The sequence below is a fragment of the Lissotriton helveticus genome, chromosome 1_1, assembly GCF_964261635.1.
Source record: "Lissotriton helveticus chromosome 1_1, aLisHel1.1, whole genome shotgun sequence".
Classification (NCBI taxonomy): Eukaryota; Metazoa; Chordata; class Amphibia; order Caudata; family Salamandridae; genus Lissotriton; species Lissotriton helveticus.
In genome coordinates, this window is record NC_136057.1 from 1,146,227,575 (window position 1) to 1,146,252,119 (window position 24,545).

The window sequence follows — 24,545 nt, forward strand, 5'->3', positions numbered from 1 at the left end:
GTGCCTCGCGGCCCCCTCCGCAGGACGAGAGGCCGCGCTGATTCCCCCGGGCCCCCCTCCTCGGGACCCAGGACTCTTTCACTCTGCTCTGGGAGGCGCGGTGGGCTCCCGACCTCCTGCGTTGTCCATCTCCGGGCTCCCTCTCGCTCACGGGAGCCCCGCACCGACCGCACGCCTTCTCCTTCTCCCTTCTCGGGTGCCGGCGGCGGGCGGTGTCTCCTCTTTTCCCGGGGCTCCCTCAGCACACGGGAGCCCCGCACCAGCCCACACTTCTTCCTCAGGCCGGCAGCATCACCCGCTCTCCCCCTTGGCACAGGAGACCGGACGGGCACCACGAAGGCTTCCCCCCGGCAGGGGGAAGCGGAAACCACGTCCTCCCGGCCCCGCCCACAACCAGGCAGCGGCCATCTAGAGGCGGCTCGGGCCGCAGCGGTGATTTGGGGGGAAAAACGAGGGGTGGGCACCCTCGAGTTTAAAATAAAATACAGAAGCGAGGTGGGCACTCGCAGAATAATTAAATAAACTGGCAAAGTCGCAGGGTAGGCACCTGCCAATCCTCACGCAAAATGCGTGATGGCGACACACTCGCTATGGGACCAAATAAAGCGCTCTACCAGCGCTATAAGCAATAAAGCAGCCCCCATGAGTGAAGGGGGCAGGAGAGCCAGGCAAAGGGGTCCCCAAAAGTCCTGGGCAGCAAAGTCCAGCAAAAAGTCCTTCAGGGGTCCAGGACAAGTCCATCAGGGGTCCAGGACAAGTCCATCAGGTATCCAGGGGCTGGGCAGGGCCCAGCTGGGCCCAAGCAGCAGCACGCCCCTGGCAGGATTCAAGTTAGAAACAGGAACATTTTTAGAGTGTCACAGCACCCTTTTTATACCCAAAATCCTTTGTCTAAAGGGTGCAGGCAGTGTGAGAACCAGCTAGAACTGGTTATAGGGAATTCCTTTCACTGACCAGGCTAGGGACATCAGACGCACCCCAGGGGGTGGAGCCAGCACTGTGTGGGGAAAACCCAGCCTCATTCAGGACCCTTAAACCAGACGGTCAATCCACAAGCAGGCCCAGGCTCACTCCTCCCCTCACAACAGCATGCTAAACACTCCATTCACCACCGGGGCAGACCCTCCCAGACTCTTGGAGCCAGGCTCACCAGCCAGCCTCAGCCAATCACACGCCAGACACAAATTACACAAATATGCCAACTTCTAAAAGGGGCACTTCTACACTAGACAAAATCATGCCGCATATACCATTGCGTAGCATTCAATCTCACGAGTTCGTACATACCAAACTCGACCCTGCAGTCCCCACACATCAGTAACTACCATCGGCATACATTATCCCCAATCATTCCTATGGGAGGGCAGGTCACTCACCACACATACACAGAGAGCTCACGCACTTTACACTGTACCACAGTGCACAGTAAAAAAGTACGCAAAGGCCTAAAATCACCAACACCAGGTTCTAGAAACAGGCTAAGAAAAAGAAAAAAGTTTCGGGGTGAACCTGCCAAAAGGGCCAGGTCCAACACAACCCCCTTCCAGCCAAAACGCAGGGTAGACCAATCACTCCACTGATGGGCTTCCTTGCTTTGGGCGACAAAACACGGACACGGGCCGCACGGCAGGGACACCCTCCGGTTTTTTGCCACTCTGAACCCACATGTATTTCTCTCAACAAGAACTCTCTGTCTCAACTAGGATACCCCACGGGCACTCCCTAGTCGTCCACGGCCAGGACCAGGCCCTAGGCCATCCAAATGTCACAGGTCCTAACCAATCCACCGAGTGGGGGACAGTAACCCCTGGCACACAATAGCCATTCTCCACTATCCCTCTCAGTGTAGCTACAACTATCACTGAACCTTCAACCTAGGGACCATACCCTCAGGCTGACCAGAGGTCACGGGCAAGTATGCCCCACCCTACCTCTACTTCTGCAGTTCCGCACCCTCCCAGGGAAGCACCCACCAGAACACAACTCTCCTACCTGATCAGGACCTCGCTCCATCACTGGTCTACCACCTGGAAACTATTCCACTTCTGAGGTACAAAGCACACAGCACAGTTCCTCTTCAAGTAGGTGGGGGGACACAGCACACAGCAAAATCCCCTTTCCTCTACCTTAGCGGAAACAACACTGCAGGTGGGCCCCAGAACGCACAGCAAGGGCTGCCCCCTCAGTCTCTTCAGCTGATTCACTTTGGCAGAGGTTCCTTCTTGACCTGGAAGTTTCCTAATCTCCCAACCTAGGATCTAAACCATCAGGTTGCACCGGGGTCAGAAGTAAGGACACCGTCCCTCTGCACCCCTTTCCAGAGTTCTGCAACCTCCCACCTTGGAGTGGTACCGCTGGAAGCAAAAACTGGTCAGGACACTGATTACAGATGCCCTTCCCTCCAGGTCAGGCTGAACCTGAACCTGGCCTCCCCCCTCCTCGGGGAACGACCTCCAGAGACCCCACAAATGGTCAAGCACTCTAGACGGTCAAATGCCCAGCGAACCAGTTCTTCTGCACCCTCCACTTAGGAGCGGTACTTATCAACACCAGGACCGCCGGAGTTCTGGTTACAGACACTCCCCGTCCTCTAGACACAGGAAGATCCTCCTCAAATGACCTGTAAGTACAGCCTAGGCCCCTGACCTGGCGCTCCCTTAGGGAACCCTCCAGGCCCAGAGACAGGGTTTCGGGCCAACGTGGGACACACCGACCCACACTCACTCCGCCTCCACTGAGACAGGACGTGAGCCCCTACACCCCTACCATCCTAATGGGACCTAGCTGGGTTACACATGAACCTCTTCCCCTACACAGGATCATCAGATACACAAGCCACTACTTTTAGAATCACTCCCTAATGCCTCTGCAAGACATCTAGCACACCACCAGACATCCACCTTCTTGTCCAGTGCCTCTGCAGGACCTCCTGCACACCACCAGAGGTACACCTCCCGTGCAGGCTCCTTAAAAAAACTCACACCAACTACTCCAGTTCAACACACCACTCATCCACACACTCCCCCTCCAGACTGGTGAGACAGTTTCCTCACTGCCCCTGACTCTCAACCTGTACCCCTCTTACTGAGCACCAGGCACCATACTCTGGGAACTGGGAATGGGACTTCACGCACTGGACACATTTTAGCTGCCACCACTGAATCCTACCATACTGGGGAATCCAGACGCACACACTACACTCAGGGGATAACCACCCTCCTGAGCAAGCCATTCCTCCTCCACACTCCCTCTCTTCCATCTACCCACACAGGGACAGGAACAGGGATTGGGTATCTGGACCCAGCAAGGGATTCCTTATCTATGGGAACCTCCCCCTCTACTGGCGTCCCGCCCTGTCATTTTCTCTCATCTGCCACTAAACATAAAAGAGCAGGAACACCATTTGAAAATGACACTCTTGAGGAAAAACAAAATCATAAACAATAATCCCAAACATGTGACTATCTAAAAAAATGCAGAGTTTTATAATGTAGCCAGCTGTCGCTGTGGCACTGCGCAAACACAAGTCCTAATCCGCACCGCTGACCAACAATGTTAGAACTGGCTATTTCTGGTAGGCTAAGGCTGACGCCAAAGCCAGGCAGAAACCACCATTCTAGTCAGGGAAAGGGAGTCACACGCCAAGATAACCCCTGCCTCCACCCTTGGTAGCTTGGCACGAGCAGTAGGGCTAAACTCGGAGGCAATGTGTAAAGCATTCGCGCCAGCACACAACAGCAACAACATCCTAGGCACACCACAAAAGGAATTACACACAAGGTTATATAAAAATAACTTCTGTATTGTCAAAACCACATCAGATAGAAATCACACATGTACATTGTGCCAACTGGCATGGGCAATATTCACAAGGGATTATTTACAAGACAGGGCCACATGGGCCACTGTCAGAATCAACACTTTTAGAAATAGCACTTCTAGAACTTAGAATAGGTATAGCACAAAATAACAGTTATAAATCACAACCAGTAACTCCTGGTAACGGGTAAGTACCACCTACACAACCCTAACCACCTTAGGAGAATGTCACGCAGGGGACCAGGACCTCACTAGGACCACCTGTACTGGAAAGAACAACCACCTAAGAATAAAATACATTTAGGGATATCAGCAAGAACACATTACACATGATGCATCAAAACACATTCAGAGGTGCAGGGAAGGAAAAACACATGATGCATAAAACATACATTCAGCGGTGTAATAACAAGGCACATGATGCATCAAAAACACATTCAGAGGTGCAGGGAAGGAAAAACACATGATGCATAAACCAACACATTCAGAGGTGTAAAATCAAGGAAGACACATGATGCATAAAAACATTCAGAGGTGCCAGAACATAACTCAATAGCGCAAAAACACATGATGCCCAAAAACATTCAGAGGTGTGAGATCAAGGTGTGTAATCATATTAAATGCATTACATTTCCTAGCACCACATCACATTGCGCAAAACTCATATTAGGCAAATACCATCACATAGATAATCACATTGCGCCTAAGGAAATCACATACCAGCCCCCATCTAATAAAGGGACTAAAGAGCACTGTGTCCAGAATGTCAGGGCGCGCTGCCAATGCAGCGCCAGTCAGGGGTGCGCCACTGGCGCAAAACCTAAACGTTGCCGGTGGCCACTACTTGCTGGGCACCTGGGAACAATCACAAGCCCTAAACGGTGCAGCTGCCCACTAATTGCTGGGCAGCTGGAGACAAAACTGCGACAGGGCTCTCACTAGCCCTCAGGACTAATCTGCGCTTTTTTTGGAGCCCCACAGGCTCTGACACTCTGCACACGTTGGAGCCACACAGGCTCTGACATCACACATGTGGGAGCCACACAGGCTCTGACACCACACATGCCCAAACGCTGGAGCAACACAGGCTCTGAAACAAATATGCCCCAAGTCCCTCGGGGGGACTCTAAAGATCAATGTGGGCCTTGGAGCACCTTGGCTCCTCTCAAAAGTAAGGGGGGCGGGGGGAGCCACTTCAGCTCCTTAAACAGACATGGCCCCTTTAGAGCGTCGTGGCTCTGAATTCAAAAGGAAATGCCCCCTTACGTTGGAGTCCCCTTCGGGGAACTCACGAGATAATGGCCCCTAGAGTCCTCAGGGCTCTACATGCAACTGTGCCTCCTGCCGGCACTCCGAACCTGCCCCCAGGTCTGCCACACGGAGCCCAACTCACCGGAGTTCTGCAGCAGCACTCCTCACTCTTCTTCCGACACGGTGGGGGCCAGGCACCGGCAATGTGCGTCGCGGCCCCCTCCGCAGGACGAGAGGCCGCGCTGCTTCCCCCGGGCCCCCCCCTCGGGACCCGGGACTCTGTCACTCTGCTCCGGGAGGCGGGGTGGGCTCCCGACCTCCCGCGTCGTCCATCTCGGGTCTCCCTCTCGCTCACGGGAGCCCCGCACCGACCGCACGCCTTCTCCTTATCCCTTCTCGGGTGCCAGCGGCGGGCGGCGTCTCCTCTTTTCCCGGGGCTCCCTCAGCACACGGGAGCCCCACACCAGCCCACACTTCTTCCTCGGGCCGGCAGCATCACCCGGTCTCCTCCTTGGCACGGGAGACAGGACGGGCACCACGAAGGCTTCCCCCCAGCAGGGGGAAGCGGAATCCACGTCCTCCCGGCCCCGCCCACAACCAGGCGGCGGCCATCTTGAGGCGACTCGGGCCGCGGCGGTGATTTCGGGGGAAAACGAGGGGTGGGCACCCTCGAGTTTAAAATAAAATACAGAAGCGAGGTGGGCACTCGCAGAATAATTAAATAAACGGGCAAAGTCGCAGGCTAGGCACCTGCCAATCCTCATGCAAAATGCGTGATGGCGACACGCTCGCTATGGGACCAAATAAAGTGCTCTCCCAGCGCTATAAGCAATAAAGCAGCCTCCATGAGTGAAGGGGGTAGGAGAGCCAGGCAAAGGGGTCCCCAAAAGTCCTGGGCAGCAAAGTCCAGCAAAAAGTCCTTCAGGGGTCCAGGACAAGTCCATCAGGGGTCCAGGACAAGTCCATCAGGTATCCAGGGGCTGGGCAGGGCCCAGGGATTCCCTTGGGCCCAAGCAGCAGCACTCCCCTGGCAGGATTCAAGTTATAAACAAGAACATTTTTAGAGTGTCACAGCACCCTTTTTATACCCAAAATCCTTTGTCTAAAGGGTGCAGGCAGTGTGAGAACCAGCTAGAACTGGTTATAGGGAATTCCTTTCACTGACCAGGCTAGGGACATCAGACGCACCCCAGGGCGTGGAGCCAGCACTGTGTGGGGAAAACCCAGCCTCATTCAGGACCCTCAAACCAGACGGTCAATCCACAAGCAGGCCCAGGCTCCCTCCTCCCCTCACAACAGCATGCTAAACACTCCATTCACCACCGGGGCAGACCCTCCCAGACTCTTGGAGCCAGGCTCACCAGCCAGCCTCAGCCAATCACACGCCAGACACAAATTACACAAATATGCCACCTTCTAAAAGTGGCACTTCTACACTAGACACAATCATGCCGCATACACCATTCCGCAGCATTCAATCTTAAGAGTTCGTACATACCAAACTCGACCCTGCACTCCCCACACATCAGGAACTACCATGGGCATACATATTCCCCATTCATTCCTATGGGAGGGCAGGTCACTCACCACACATACACAGAGAGCTCACACACTTTACACTGTACCACAGTGAAAAAGTGCGCAAAGGCCTAAAATCACTAACACCAGGTTCCAGAAACAGGCTAGGAAAAAGATAAAAAGTTTTGGGGTAAACCTGCCAAAAGGGCCAGGTCCAACAGATGTAGATTAGTTTTAGATTAGGTATAGTTAGTTTAGTATAGTAACATATTTATAGGATAGGTTAAGATAGTGTTGCGGCTAAGTTTCTTTTCTCTTTGAGTGGGGGGTTGATGTCCTTTTTTAGTTTGTGTAGTAGTGTATAGTTAGTATTACATGTGTAGTTTAGTTTAATATGTATCTTAGCTAAAGTAGTCGAGCAGCATGTTCTGACACATCTGTCGCAACACCTGGAGACCTGCGACCTACTAGAGCAAAATCAAGCTGGCTTCCGTAAACATCACAGTACTGAGCTGGTGATGGTGTCCATTCTGGATGAATTACGACGCAGAGCTGATAAGAAGATCCCCGGGGCCCTGGTGCTCCTAGATCTCTCAGCCGCGTTTGATACGGTGTGTCACAATCTACTGTTGAAACATCTGAGAGATCTGGGCATCGGGGGGACCGTGTTAGGCTGGCTATCCTCTTTTCTGCAGGGAAGATCGCAGAGGGTCCAGTTGTCAGACTTTGTCTCCACTGCAGCAGCCATAACCTGTGGGGTTCCGCAGGGGTCAGCTCTCTCACTGCTCCTTTTTAATATATACCTCCAGCCACTGATTTATGCTCTTAACCATATGGACTGTCAAGTCTATAATTACGCCGACGATACCCAGATCATCATACAAATCGAGGATACATCTGGAGCCCAGGATAGATTACATAACATCTTAAAGTTCACAAGCAATTGGATGTCCACCAACTCCCTAAAAATCAACCCAGAGAAGACCGAGGTGTTGCCCATCACCAGCTCGGGCAACCCTTGGCCAAAGGAGCTGGGTAGGACTCCAGTACCAGCTGCGGTGGTGAAAAGCCTGGGCATCCACATTGATGGGAATCTGTCAATGAAAAATCAGGTGTCGTCGGTGGTGGGTACATGCGTTGGCCTCCTTAGGCAACTGCGCAAAATCTCGCGGATGTTGTCCTTTTCTACCTTGAGAACGGTGGTGTCTGCAACAATCCTAGGTCGTCTCGACTATGGAAACTCTCTTTATGTAGGACTCCCCCAGCAACAACTCTCAAAACTACAAATCGTGATGAATGATGCTGCGAGACTGATTTTTGGAAAGTCTAGAAGAGCACATGCCTCTCCTCTCCTATGCCAATTACATTGGCTCCCAATTAGGCAGAGGATTATATTTAAGGGCATGTGCATTGCCCATAAGGCAGTCTATGGTAATGCCCCCAGATATATTAAAGACAGGTTGATACACTATCTCCCAAAAAGAACGCTGCGCTCATCCGAGGAGTCACTTTTGGTCTGTCCTCGCTATCGCATGACTACCTATGGTGGACGTGCTTTTTCAACCACTTTACCGGCAGTCTGGAATAAATTACCGCTCTGTCTGAGGAAAGAATTAAACTTACTGTCCTTTAGGCGTAAGCTAAAAATGATCCTCTTCTGAGAAGCTTGGGGTTTGGTATGATCTGGGTGACTTTCCCTCTGCATTGATCAGTTTTACACCATAAGCGCTTAGAGACCTATTGGTGATAATAGCGCTATATAAATTGAATAAATAAAATAAATAAATGTATTTAGGTATTTTAGATATAGTGATAGTTGTAGTGATTATTGTAGTTTTTGATAAGTAATTTTTGTAAGAATAAATACAGTTGATTTCATTACTGCTTGCAATGAGGTCAGGTAGGATGCAGAGTGTGTGTCTTGATACATTGTATGCTACTCAGGCCATCTGTGGAGTAATATCTGTATGTGTGACTATGGATGTGACCTGTTACTCTGATGCATGTATTGTGTTAAGTAAACCTTAGCTGTGGGATCTGTTGACTTGCATTGTTGTCAGATGACATAGGATTTTGAATGGTCTAGTCTATTGACATGTAATATTTAAGGCACAACATATGAAGTGTGATGTGCAGAGTTGCACAAGAAAATGTTTCACATTAGAATTAGTACATAGGAACATGGTATTGTGATTGCCAAAGCCAAGGGAAGTGGATGAGTTTGGTGTGCGATAGTCAAGGAATAGTATATTTTCTGCTAATCTATGAATGTTTCCCAGGTGAATGTTTGTGGACGTTGCAGGACAGTGGAGTGAGGTATTCAGTGTACTGAGGTTCAACAGACTACCAAGGGAAGACAGGCCTTTGTAAATGACTGTCTGCAATTTTTCGTTGATAGGCACACAAATGAGGCTAGGCTCACAGCATACACTGAATCTTGGATGCAATTCTATGTGGGAATTCATCACGTCTCTTGGCAACACTTTATTAGCATTTTTGTACTGCAAGGCAGGGATGATTTTGTCACCAATCAGTGTAATGTGGCCACACATCTCATAGAACGTCCCAGACGCACATTGCATGAGATTTCTGGTGTTGACTTAATCTTCTATTATTGTAATCACCACACACATTTGATGTGTGTGCACACAGACTCATGCAACTGTGACAGAACATTGTGGATGCACTGTGTATGTTGATGTTCATGTGCACAATTAGGCATGGTGCCTCAGACATTGGCACACAGGTGACATTGTGTACAAGTGCTTGAGTAGTCTGCAGGCAAGTGTGTATGTGTCAGGCTCGCAATGGTAGCACAAGCTTGGACACTACTCAGACACATGTGTGCAATGCTGCAGGCGTGCAGATGTTGGTGAAGGCATGCCTGATTGTGCACAGGGTCATTGACATTTGCTGCACATACATAATGTGGTATCCGAGTGACATGTGTAGTTGTGCATTCTATTTGTATGTGCATGGTGATGTTGCAAGGGGCCCATTTTATAAATGTTGTCCATGTAACATTGTAGTGCCACTGTGTGTTTTGCAGATGCACTCTGACCCTGCTGGCAGGCAGTTTGCTCCACCTGCCACCACACGGCCGCCAGCTGCCTGGGGCCTGCTCCCTGCTGCACGCCTGTGTGGCTGACGTTTTCCGTTCCTTCACGCCGCTGCATCCCTGCGCCTCCGCAACCAGCTCTCCATTGGACACCCCACTCCCGCCTCCCAGCTGCTACTCACTCCCTATCTCCCTCTTATGTAGTCGGCACAGCGGGTGGGCAGCTGGTGTGTGTAAAACGCAACAAAGGCAAGCCTGTCTGCACCAGGACTGCGCCCAGCACCAGACCCCTGGACCTCGCTAACATCACGGAACCAGAGTACGCTACGACACCAGCACCCTCCACACACTCAAACACATCAAGTTCAACACAGCTTCCAAGCCACCAAAAACAGACTCACAGACCTTTCTCCTGCCACACCTGCAGCTTCACCTGCAACATTACCATCAAACCTCCTAGGACTGGACACAAAAATCTACGCTGCATACTCTTCAACACCCACACAACACACAAACACGCCGTATATCTCTGGGATCTGCTCGACACCTCCACCCTTGATGTGGCCCTCCTGACTGTGACATGGGGGTACAACTCCTTTGCACTTGACATCGCCATAGCCATCCTGGATGTCTACAAGATCACCCATAGGGATCACACCGACTGAACCAGAGGATTAATAGCCATCGTCCACAAGTCCACCCTCAAGCTCACCACCCACGCAGACAACATCCTCAACACAGCCAAAACTCCTGCACTTTCAGATCCACACCGACCCCAACACCTACCTCACCAGCACACACACACTCACCTCCACAGAATACATCCTCCTCGGGGACCAGAAATTCTACCTCAAGAACAACAACAACACTAAATCCACCACCCTGATCGACAACCTGGACAATCTCCGCCTCAGACAACTCGTCTGCCTACCAACACAAAATGCTGGTCACACGCTGAACCCCATCTTCTCCACAGGCACCCATGTCACTTTCTATCAAACAACCTAATTCCACTGGACTGACCACCACTGCATCCATTTCCCCTTCAAGGAACAAACCACGCAGCACTGCACACAACAGCTACCTTGCCACTGCTGGAGCTAATTCACCGAAGAGCAGCCGAATACCACACTCACCCAAAACCCACACACTGACTACAACAACCCAGACACTGCAGCCTGCCACCTCAGACAGTGGATCTACAACAGCACCAATACCCTTGCCCCACTGAGGAAAACCTCCAACAACCACACCAGCAAGAGAGCTCAAAACGTGCATGCCGGAAAATGGAGAAGATATGGCGCCAACAACAAACTCCGGACAACTACGCAGCCAACAAGGACGCCATCTGCAAATATCACCACATCATTTGATTAGCCAAGGGATCCTCATTCAAAGAGCATCTGGATGACAATTCACACCAGAGCAATGAGCTGAACAGCATTGTGAAAAAAATCGACAAAACTAGCACCAGCACCAACAACAAACCTCCCTCATAAGAACTGTGCCACTCACTAGCCATCTTCTTCCAACGCAAGATCGCTGACATCCATGACAGCTTCAACATGAGACATGCATCAAAAATGAAAGGTTCCACCTCCCCTGTGATCACCACCAGCACAAACCCCCTGACCTCTTGATCCAACGTCAACAACGACAAGATCCACAAGGTCATGTACTCCCTCAGACCCGTGACCACACCATGTATTAAACAAAGCAGACGCTGCCATCACACCCCAACTACGGAACAACAACATTTTCAGTAAGCTGGATACACCCAAAAATCAACGCCCTCCTCAAGTTGAAAAAGCAGACCCCAAAGACCTCAAGAAATTCTAGCCCATCTCCCAGCTCCAGTTCCCAGTGAAGCTCACCCAGTACAACATCAACATGCAACAGGGCCGCCACATGGGAGAAAACAACATCCTGGACCCATCACAGTCAAGGATCCAACATGACCACTGCACTGAGACAGCCGTCATCGCCGCCACAGATGACATCAGGCACCAACTGGAGAACGGCAACACATCACCCCTCATCGGCCTGGACTTGTCCGCCGCATTTGACATGGTCTGCTATCACACTCTAAAAACACGCCTCCTATGAGCCAGAATCCAAGAGAAGGCCCTTGACTGGAGCACGTCCTTTCTCTCCGGCAGGACCCAGAGCATCCACCACCGGCACTTCAGATGCAAGGGCACCGACATCATCTGCGGCATCCCCCAGGGCTCATCCCTCAGCCCAACGCTGTTCAACATCTACATGGCCCCACTCACACAAGTGGCCCACCAGCACTACCTCAAATTCATCTCCAACGCTGATGACACCCAGCTCTTCCTTGACCTCACCGAGGACCCGCACCGCGACATAACCAAACTCGACAAGAGAATGTAGGCCGTCACCAACTGGATGAGGAACAGCCGTCTGTAGCTGGACTCTGACAAGACGGAGGTACTCATCCTCAGAGTCACCCAATCAGCCTGGGACTACTCCTGGTGTCTGACCACACTGGGAACAGCACCGACACCCACCAACCATGCACACAACCTAGTATTCATCCTCAACTCCTCCCTCTCCATGTCTACAAAGGTCAATGCCATCTTCTCCTCATGCTACAACACACTCTGCATGCTCCACAGGATGTACAAGTGTATCCCAAGCTAAACAAGTAGAACGGTGACACAGGCCCTCGTCAGCAGCAGACAGGAATACGGCAACGCCCTCTACGCAGAAATGCCAGACATACACCTACGGCATCTACAATGCATACAAATTGCCTACACCCGACTAATCATCCACATTCCCCGCCAATGCCACATCACCCCCACCTGAGAGACCTACACTGGCTCCATGTCGACAGGAGGATCACCCTGGGGCTCCTCACACACACACACACACACACACACACACACACAAAGCACTCCACAACACCGGACCTACCTACCATAACAGCTGAATCAGCTTCTACACCCTCACCCGCAAGCTCCGCTGCTCCAGCCTCCCCCTCACCACCGTCCCCCGCATCCAAAAGACAACCTCCGGCAGCAGACCCTTTTCCTACCTCGCCGCCATGACCTGGAACACCCTCCCTACACACCTGTAGCAGACCCAAAACCTACTTGCCTTTAGGAGACTCCTCAAGGCCTGGCTCTTTGACAGTAGCAACACCCCCTCCCCTCAGCACCTTGTGACCCTCACGGGTAAGTAGTGTGCTTTACAAGTTGTCTGATTGATTGATTGGGGTGCTCTGGTATTGTGATTTGCCTATATTTGCATAGCTTTTTGGTGCACATCCCGGGTTCTGTCTGGCTTGCACAATGGTCCATGATATGACATGTGTACAACAACTTTGTATTGGCTTTTTCATGAGGGAGATGCTGCTTCTTCAACACAACAGTGCTTGCTGATATGCACTATTGTATTCAAAAGGCAAAAGAGGATTCTGGTGTGCCCCAGGCCTACTATTTACATTCAATTAATCATATTGGCATCCCCCTCCTCAGTGCTTTGTGAGCTGTTACTTCTGCTAATGCATCGTATACACTGCCGTCATTCACGTTACTATGGCCCTATGGTGCATTTTATCAACAAAATGGTGAAGAGAGGCGGTAGACATCTTGGCTTGACGGCTGTCTTAGCAAAGTCAGAAACGATAGCCTGCAGCATATTACCACGAATATGGTGCAGCCTAGCTACTTATCGCGAGCACAGGCAGACTTGCACCAGAGTGCAAGGGTGTCTGTGAGCAGGGAGGTTTGTTTATGTTGGGGCAGGTGTTCCTTCATGCACATAACCAATGAGTAAATGCCATTTTGTAACTAACATGTGTGATGCTTTATACAGCACACATGTTAGTGACAAGAGTGCAATTTTTTATGTTGTTTGTTTATGTACAGGAAGGGACACCTTCCAGGACATGAACAAGCCGTGGCATTTTCGTTTTTCCATGTGTGCTGCACGAGCCACCACACATGGTAGAAACAAAAAGTAGGTGATATGAAGCATTTCTCCTAGATTCATCACCTTCAGAACAGGACTTCCTACCTGTTGTCACCAAGCTTGATACCAGTTGGCAGCGTCAAAGTGAATGGGTGTTGCAGTGGGACGTACACCACAACACCCATTGCACATCCCCTTCCAGGATGAGTTTATTGAGATTGTGGCCCTATTACAAAGTGTGCATTAAAACAATGTACATGTATTTGAGCAGAGTTGATTGACCTAATGCTGCCCTGATAATAGTGCCATGCACATATTTCCACGTTATTGGCAGAAAAGTGCCAATGACGCAGCAATGAGGGGCTTGAAGATATACCCCTGTGTGTTGTGTGAGTTGCTGTTTGCGATTGGTGATATGTCCCTATGCCAACATGCAGAGGGGTATCCAGGACTTGTTGTACAGTTCATGACAGGTATGCAATACTATGACTTTCATGGTAGATGTGTGCCACTGTACTCATCCAGCCCCTTCCCCCCGTCCCTGGTTGCCGCTCACCCTAGTGTTGTGGGCGTTCCAAATCAGCAGTATCCTGGCCTGCGACTCCATCTATGAATGAAATGTAAAGAAAATTTATAGAGCGCGATAGCTACCCTAAGGCGTCCTAGCGCTACAGACTGATGCGTGCTGGAGGTAGGGAGGAAAGTTAATCAGGGTGAGAGAAAAGCAGTGTTTTTAGCTGCTTGCGAAAGGAAAGTAGATTCGGTTCTGTGCGCAGATTGAGGGAGAGGGAGTTCCAGAGCTTTGATGCGTTGTATGAAAAGGACCAGCCTCCACATCTGTTTTTTTGTTATCCTGGGGACTGTCACCAGGAAGGAGGTTGATGATCTGAGATGCTTGCGGGGTTATATGCAGTGATCAGAGAGTGATTGATGGGAGGTCCAGTTTTCCAGTAGGCTCGATGGGAAATACAGAGAGTCTTAAACTCAATTCTTCATCTCACTGGCAACCAGTGGAGGTTCCCCAGTCCGGACTTCACCGAAAGACGCCGGGGGCTTTGGAGAAGTGTGCGTGCTGCACAATTCTATACAATCTGGAGAGTGTTGAGGGTGGATTGAGGGGCTTCTAGGTACAGGGCGTTTCCAAAATCCAGTCTGGAAAGGACAAGTCATTGGATCATTATTTTCCTGGCTTGGAAGGGCAATAAGGGAAGACTCTTTTGTATTAGCCTAAGTAGGCCAAAACAAGTCGCCGAAAGTTTAGTGGCTTGGGCGTTTAGGTTGAGGCATTTATCAAGCCATATTCCTAAGCTCTTGATTTTGTCCTTAGGGGTGGGAGGTGGACCTAGTGAGGGAAGCCAGAGTGCCTTGAGAGCAAGTGGGGAAGGGTTGCCTAAGAGCATAAGCTCGGTTTTATCGCCGTTCAGTTTGAGGTATGACCGGGTCATCCAATTGGTGACTTCTTCCAGGCAGGTCCTAAAGTTGTCAGAGTTAGTATTTATTTGGTTGAGAGACACCACTAGCTGAGTGTCATCCACGTATGTGAGGATTTTAATTCCGAATAGGCGCACTACCCCAGCTAGTGGCCCCATATAGACATTAAACAGTGTTGGGCTCAAGGACGAGCCCTGGGGAACACCGCAGAGAAGGGGCTTACTTGGGGAGGTGAAGGTACCCTCAAATACTTGAAAAGAACGATCGGTGAGGAAGGATTCAAGCCAGGATATAGCCTTACCCGAGATCCCGATGTTAGCAAGCCGTAGAAGAATGGTTGACAGTGTCGAAGGCGGCACTTAGATCCAGGAGGATAATGCTCGCTGATCCTCCCTTGTAAAAGATCTTCCGTGCCTCCTCCGTCACTGCCAATAACGCGGTTTCCGTCCCATGCTTGGGGCAAAAGCAAGTTTGGGAGTCATCGAGCAGATGGTTAGACTCAATGTCTACTAGTATGGTGTTAGCATATTTTTCGAGTATTTAACTCATCCAGGGGAGTAGGGAGATAGGCCTATAGTTTTTTAGGTCGGTCTGGTCAAGGTTTTTTTTTTAGGAGGGCCTTAACGATAGCGCATTTCCAGGGAGGTGGAACTGAGCCCGTAGTTAGAGAGGAGTTAAGTAAATTGAGTACCGTTGGAGAAATGTTGTCATTTGCCATATTCAGAGTGCGTGGAGGGGCCCGGTCATTGGGTGAGCCTGATTTTACCAGAGGTAGTATGGAATTTAATATCGTGAGGTTGAGAGGAGGAAAGGATTGCAGGGAAGTGGTGGGGTGGGTATCAGTGGAGGGGATAGTTGCTGATTGAGCAGAAGTAGGGAAAAGCAGAAAGGAGGAATAAATAATTTGAGTTTTTTCAGAGAAGAACTCAGCTAAATTATTACAACGGGCTTGTGCATTGGAAGGGTCGAGGGGCTGCTCTCGACGTTTTAGGAGGGTTTTTGCAATACGGTAGATTTCTTTTGGTTTAGAGTCTGCTGTGTTAATTTTCTCTGCAAAATAGGCCGATTGGGCTGATTTAATATCCCTTTTGTAAGTCCTGAGCATATTTCTGTAGTTGATTTTACCTAGGGGGAGAAATATAGTCTCCACTTCCTTTCCAGACGTTTGCATTTGGATTTTAATTCACGTAGTGCAGGGGAGTACCAGGGGGCAGTTTTAGAGCTACGCTTGGATTCCGTTCAATTTAAAGGGATTACAGCGTCTAAGGATTTGGAAATCCAGCTGTGAAAATCCTCGTTTGCTGAGGTGGGGGTCAGGGTTGTTATGGGGTCTGGTGTTATCCAGGGTCGTCCAACAATCATTCAGAGGTAGTTTGGACCAGTTTCCATGTAGAGAAATATTCATTTGTTGGGGGAGGTGTGAGTTAGGAGCCGTCCGGGCGAAGGAGATTAAATGCTGGTCCGACCATGGGATGGCGCAAGGAGTACGGACTTCCAGCTCCGGACAGTTACTAAAGATGGGGTCGAGGAGGTGGCCTTTCATGTGGGTAGGATTGGCTACTAACTGGGTAAGTTGTAAGGCCGCTAGACTGTCGAGCAAGTGAAGGGCAGTGGGATTGGAGGTGTCATCAAAATGGATATTGAGGTCCCCCAAAAGAGTAAAATTGGCTGGCGTAGTCTCTAGGCAAGCTAGTATGGGAGGGAGGTTGGAGACGAAGTCACCTAAGGTTGCAGGGAGACGATATAGAAGAAATCCAGAAAACGTATTGGTAGGGGAGAACTCTATAGCAAATGATAGGCTTTCACAATCCGGCCTTAGATGGTGAAAACTACGGCACTGAAACAAGTCCCTGAAGATGATCGCTATTCCCCCCCCTTCCCAGTTTTACGATCTAGGCGAGCTATTTGGTACCCAAGGGGAATGGCTTGGACAAGTTCTGTTTCAGAGTCATCGGTAAGCCATATTTCGGTCAAGAAAACGATATCTGGATCGAGATCCTGAATAAGTGGGTGGATTTCTAGGGAGTGTTTTACAAGGGATCTACAGTTTAGAAGGAACATCTTGTACTTAATCGGGGGCGTTTTGTTAGGGGATGCTCCCTTAAAATGAAAGCCGCATGATGAGCAAGTGATCTGGGGGGTAGCCGGGTGCCAAAGGTGGTCGCATGGTTTAGGGGCGTTGCACCTTAGCTCGTGGAGTATACAAGAGCTATAGGATGTTATTGCTGGTGCAGAGGATGTAAGGTTTATGGCCCCTGGCCCCAGTCAGCCACAGACGGGCTCAGACGGGCTTGCCTTTGGCGCGCCTTCGGAGCGCCATCGGAGCGCCATCGGCGCGCCCGCTGCGTTTCCGATAAGGTGTGGCCATTTAAGTCAATGAGGGCGGGAGGGGCGATCAACTAGTCCGCCGACCTAATCCTCGGCTAAGATGGCAGCTAGAGAGATCTCCACCCGACAGCACCTAATCGGCTGCGGTGGAAAAGTGTGAGTGAAGGTATGTGCAAAAAAGCAAGGACACAATGTTAAAAACAAAGAAGCACAATTTTAAAAAATAGACGTGATGTTGCATTCCCGGCTTCCGCCTCACGAATGATCAGCCAGCTAGTCTGCGCGCGTAGGCAGCGGCACGGCTTTTGTGTCAATGAGGGCGGGTGGGGCGATCAATTAGTCCGCCGACCCAATCCTCAGCTAAGTTGGCAGCTAGAGAGATCCCCACCCGACAGCACCTAATCGGCTGCGGTGGGAAAGTGCGAGTGAAGGTATGTGCAAAGAAGCAAGGACACAATGTTAAAAACAAAGAAGCACAATTTTTAAAAATAGACGCGATGTTGCATTCCCGGCTTCCGCCTCAGGAATGATCAGCCAGCTAGTCTCCTCGATGATGACATGGGACACCTGTTCTTCCAGCTCATCCAGCTTCTCCTGTGGAGCTGGTCCGCCACCTCCGGTCTCCCTCGCTGCCCTAAGGTTGGCAACCAGTTTCTTCTTTGTCTTGCTCTTTGTATCACAGCTTCTTGAACTCGTCCACTGTCCTCCTTCGCTCCCCCACAGCATTGACTTTGGTCATGATGTCCTGCTATATCTCCTTCTTCCTTGCCATGGTTTTTTTTTGTGGTTTTTTTGTTACGGTGGAACTCACAAAGTGTTCCTGCTGATGTTGCGTCCCCTCTTCAACCAGTACCTGGTTCTCCATTGGACTGAACTTGGGGTTCCTCTTCCTCTTGGCCTTTCCTTGGGCCTCTGCCTGGCTTCCTGGGTGTTGTTTCTGCCCTCAGCACTTGTCCCTGCTTGCTCACCATCATCAACTATGTTGGGCATTTTGCTAGGTAAAATTTTTCGGTTAGCGGGTGTTTTTTGGGTCGCTAACTCGTTTTATATAAGCCTGGGGCCTATTGGTTTGCGATATTTATCGCTGATTGGCCCAGCGTCCTTTTTTTCACATTAGCGTGCATCGCGTTAGCGACGTCACGCTAAATGTATCGCCTACTTTTATCGCTTTGTTTGGGAAATATCGCCGGTTAGCGACGTATTGATAATACGTTGTTGCAGTGGTGATAAATACAGGCGATGCTCAGCGATAAAAAAAATCACGCTAATTGTGATTAGCGATAATTATCGCCTCTTGTTTGTAATATCCCCCTCAGTACCTTAAAAAATATATTTTTTGGTTCTATTTTCAGTTATGGGTTCAGGGTTTTCCTCTACCAATAGCTATGGCATGGAAAAGTGTCCTCCTATGTTTAATCTATTGGGAGGATTGTTGGTTCATTAAGTTGCAATTACCAAGGTCCTGCTTGATGTGTGGTATGAAGTCAATTTCTGAAGTTCCGTATCTTTTTATGCATACTGCAGAAGAATTTACATTTAAACCTTGAACCCACTGGGAGCTAGTGGAGTTTGCAAAAAATCAAACATATTCCGAACTCTTAGTTGTGTCACCTTTTCAGTCAGTCAATGAGGTTCTTTGGAGGTAGTGTTCAGATGGTGTTGCAGTAATCCAGGTGTGCCATGAAAATAGCTCCTTCTGGAGCTTCAGTCAGTGGTCGTACAGTACAGTATTTGTATTGTTCTTAATAATAATGGCTGTCAGGAACAGGGACAAGGGTGTAACGACTCAACCTGTAAATACTCCACTAAGGAAACAGAAAATTATGAGGCAGCAACGTTGTCTCCCAAAGCTAAATATTAGCGCTTTTGGAGGACATGGAGATTTAATATTTTGTTGCCATGAAAAGGCTACACCAATAACCCACCAGTGGGCATCATACTTCCGGGCTGGGCACAATACTTCCAGGGCAATAGTGGCAGTCAATATAAAAGGCCGCTTTCCCATGCAATCTCTGGGGGGCATAAGTACAAGCCCCTATTGCCACCACAATGTCACTAATATCGACGTTGTGGTTATGATAGGGGCTGCGCCTTAGTTACAAGGCAGCGTTAAGCCACTTAATGTAGATTAATACTTTTTTTAATGTATTTATTTATAAAGCGCTAACAATCATCCAGAGTAGGATATCACGGCGCTGTAATAACTAATTGTGTGTGAAGGGTTGACATGGTCATGTTAGATTAGTCTGGTTTCGGGAAGAGGAAGGTTTTCAGATGCTTCGTGAATGCCAAATGGCATTCCGTGAGTCTGAGGGCCACGGGCAGTTCGTTCCACTTGGTTGCGGCTATGTGGGAGAAGGCTCGCTCTCCCATCCTGGCTCTCTAAACCCGAGTGGTTCTTGCTCTTGCCGTGAATTGAGAGGGAAGATTTCTAGTAGGAGCATAAAACTGAATCCTGTAAATAAGGCCCCCTTTCACCCATTCATTTTGACGCTGCCCCCTATGTGCAAGGGTGGGGTACATAGGAGGCAGCGTAATCCACAAGGAGGGTTGTCTAGTATTTAAGAGCGGTACATGCAACAATTTGGTATAGGCATGTACCTACAGTGGCTATCCTTCAAAAGCTAGTTTAACTGAGAATGGCAGTAGCTGTACTACAAGGAAAACTAAAGAACAGAGGGCCTATATAATATGCAAGGCTGGACCACCATGGTCTGCTGAGTATATTATAAGATTCACTATGCCAGCCTTTTCATGGAAGGCTCACCGCGATAAAAGGGCTGGCAGAGGGGAAACAAAAGGGGGCCCTACATGGCCCCGCCACCATGGGGATGCAGTCAGAGGAGAACAACATGTGGCCCCCTGCTTGCATGCACCCCAAGTTCCAGGGCAGCATGGACTTCACAGTACACAATATTATTTTTTTCGATATTGTGACAGTGATCCAGGCTCACATCCCCCCCAATTAATATCCCACTTTCTTACACATTTCATTTAAAATAACTGGGAAAACATTTCATAACACAGGCAATAATTGATCTGGATTTCAAGTCAAATTTTCTGTAGCAGTTTGACAGGTGAAATAACATGTATAGAAAACCCCAAACTGCAAGATACTTTCTCATACAATGCACAAGATCACAAATGACAGTTAAGTGACAGAATCAAATGTCAATGTAATGTTCCGTTTTAGGTTATAGCTGCAATCATACTTGCAAGTCTGAGTAGGGATAGTAATTCTGATGTTTGTGATATTTATACCTCCCCACTGATTTCCCCTTACAGATCTGACCATGTAAAACATGTATTTAGGGAACAAGTTCAATGGCAAATGATATTAATTGTGGTGCAATAAATAAATGATCTGCATGTAATGCCTCATTTCTAGAGCCAAAATTTGGTAAGGAGTTATATTTCGCATCTAGGAAATACTTCACTTCTATATGAGACATATGGCAAAAGAGGGGTTGCCTTAAGAAATGTTTGATGTTGTGGGATAACAAATCATTCAGCAGTCTGAGCCCCGAATCTCTAACTAGTGTCAACCCTTCATGACAAACTTACCAGAAGCGTCAATAGACAGTGAGGAAGAGGAAGAGGAAGCTTATTGGAGTCAACGATGGCAGAAGCTGAATAAAATGAATAGTAAAGAACACTTTTAAAAAACATGTATTCTCAATCTAGGAATTTTACCACAAGTAAAATGTGCTCCAATGAAAACATTGGAAGGAATGGTCAAATAACATTATACCTCAGAGCGTCCCAGCAGGGATGGCTCCTCCGCTAAGGCAGAGGAGCGGCACCCCATTGGTTTCAGCACAGCAAAAGAAATGATAATAACACGCTGTTACTATCATTTTATTTTTCTGTGCTGAAGCAGTTCTGAGAAGCGGGGTGGGGCTGGGTTGCTCACAGAGCAGAGGGAGGAATAGTTGGAGCGCTTTCTAAGTGCTCATGATGGCTGGGCAGGCCATCTTGGGCTGGCCAAACATTGCATGTGCTCCACCGGGCTATAATACACAGCCTGGGAGGAGAATATGCACAGGCTCCCACTGCCTGTCTGAGCGCTGAACCACGGTGCTCAGACCAAACAACAACACTGCTGACAGCAGCGTTGTGATTGGCTATGGGGAGTCTGGGAGCCTGTGTGCTTTTGGTCCACACAGGAGCAGAGAAGGGAGAGGATGGAGGAGAGGCAGCTGCCGGCCAGCCAGTAGGTAAGTGCTCTTTCTTTTTTTTAACCCCCTCCTCCCTGCACCACTACTACTGGCCAGGAGCAGCCGCCAGTGCGTTCCAGAAGAATGTTCACACATTTACAAATTATATCACTTTTCACTGTTATTTAACACGCTTCATTCTCTTGATCTTTGGTGTGGAAGGCAAATAATACTGCCACCACACACATAAAAGGTAATGACAGTAGATCTATCAACAATAAAAACAAATCTTTGCAAACCGGTGGTTTATGAAATTGCGATAGATTTCCATAGGGGCTGTGAGTAGCACAATACAAATGCGATTACTTGCATACATATATGTATTTCATGGAACAACTCCTGTCTTGAATATTCGATGAGCTGGCAACTCCATATTTAGCTTGTCAAAGTCCTGATAAAGATACACTCGCCTTAGCTATTATATACGCATTAATATACATTTCACTATATTATTGTTTGAACTCCTTAGGGCCCTCCTGTGTATACTCACCAAAGGTGGTGCTGAGGGCCACCAGCACAAAAATAGTTGCAATGTTCATGGCTAAGCGAGGCTTCTTCTTGAGGCGGAAAGCCGGGAGAAGAATTGTGCTTTAGCGAGGCCACGCCCCCTCTCTCTGACGTATTTAACCTGCGCTGATTACGAGCGCGCCAGAGACTGTCATACTCCTGAGGCGGAAAGCCGGGAGAAGAATTGTGCTGCTGTTTTGTTTTAACTGTGGTTTTCTTTGCTCATTTTTAAACTCACCACCTCCCCCGAGCACTTCCATTTTGGGACAGTGCGCTTCCTGGAGCAGACGCGCAGCGGACTCTAGCGCTGACACGCAGCTCAGGGTAATTTTGCCGCCATATCCCCAGCCACGCACAAGCCACGCCCACTCTAGCTAGGCCACGCCCCTTTTCCCTCCCAAATCGCCTCCGTATAACTATGTGCCTCCCAAGGACGTGCAGCGGACGAGCGCAGCGGGCGCGCCGATTGCGCGCCTAAGGCAAGCCCGTCTGCGCCCGTCCTGCGCCTGGAAGGGCCCAGGGACCAGGCAGACTGGAGAAATTACCAGGTACACCTCCTGCGAACTTCGTGCTTTACAGCATTCTGGTCCTTCCTTCCTTGATCCTATAACACACGCGCGTCTAAAGGCTAATAACATCTACCCCCAACATCTGATGCAGGAGCCGTCTCCCACCTTACCTCAAAGCTCTAACTCTACCAATCTTTCTTTAAGTCTTAATGCCCGGACCCTTCGCTGTTTATATCTTAACACCAGATCTCTGGTAAAACATCAATTAGATATTTTCCTATTACTTAAATCGGATAGGCCAGACATTTTGCTTGTCTCCGAAACCTGGCTCACTGCTGACTCCTTACCGGATATTCTCACAGCCCTACCGGCAGATTATTACATCCTGTCAGCTAACAGAAAATCTGGAAAATGTGGTGGTGGTGTCGCAGCCATCATTCACAAAGATCATACGTTCACCACCTTATCTTCTTTAGACCTACCAGATACTGAAAACCTGGTAATTAAATCTGATACTGACATAGGAACTATGGTACTGGTATTGATTTATCGCCCACCTATACCCATGCCTACTTTCCCAGTCTCCCTATCTGAGCAACTGGCCGGTCGGGTCGTTGATTATGATAGGGTCATGTTAATAGGGGATTTAAACTATTGGTATATTAACCTGGAAGCAGGACCTCATGCCTTAGAATTTTTTGAGCTTCTCTCCAATCTGAATTTTCATCAACATGTCCTGATCCCCACCCATGAAAAAGGTCATATCCTGGACCAGATTTGTTCTCATAATACTCTTACCTCCAGTCCTACAGCCTCACCCTGCATATGGTCTGACCACTATTTGTTGCAATTCTCCATCACTACTCAGGGTAATTTAAAAAACCCTGTGCCCATGGGAGGGTCAGCCAGGAAATGGAGATCTTTAAACACCCAAGATTTCATATCTACCTTGACTAATTCTCTTCCGGCTCATGATCCGGACATTAATCTGATGGATAAAGCATTCACTGATTGGCTTTTTTTTGCCTGTGACGAACATGTCCCCCTAACCAAGTTCTCCCGCGCTCGCCGTATGGACGCCCATAGGTGGTTCTCCACAGACCTAAAAAATCTAAAATTAGAACTCCGCCAACTAGAAAGAAAATGGAGGCAGGGTTATCATGACAAAGATAGACGGTCATTCACGACAGCTCACAGGAACTACAAGAGCTCCATCTTAACTGCTAAAGCAGCCTTCTTTTCAGAAAAAATCTCCAAGGCTCAAAATAAATCGCGAGAAATGTTTAGAGTCGTAAACGATCTATGCAATGATACCAGAACCTCTCCTTCTCAACCTCCAACTCAACTGATGTGTAATCAGCTTAATGATTTCTTTAAGGAGAAGATCGATATCATAAAGGCTAGTATTCAAACTACTCATGTCATGGTAGCCAGCGAGGAAATCTGTGGAAACCCACACAAACTTCAGTCTATCCCCCCTATTGACCTACCCAAATTGATGGAGTTAATGAACCGTGTAAAGTCTGGGTCTCCCAACGACCCCTGTCCTCCGCATATACTGAAGGAAGTCTACTCAACACTCCCTCATGGAATACTTCCCCTCCTGAATAGATCTTTATCACAGGGAATAGTCCCCAACTCAATTAAAAATGCTATCTTAGTCCCATTAATTAAGAAACCGGGTGCTGATCTATCTATCTTATCAAACTATCGCCCCATGTCTCTCCTTCCGTTCGGTGCCAAGCTGCTCGAAGCCCATGTGGCTAGCTGTATCTCTAACTTCATAGAGACATCTGACTACCTGGAACCAAACCAAGCCGGATTCCGCCAGGCACACTCTACCGAGGCGGTGATCCTTGCTGTCCTGGATACTCTAAGGTCCAACGGCGATAACGGCACACATCAGGCCCTTGTACTCCTAGACCTGTCGGCCGCGTTCGACACGGTGGATCATACCATCTTATTACA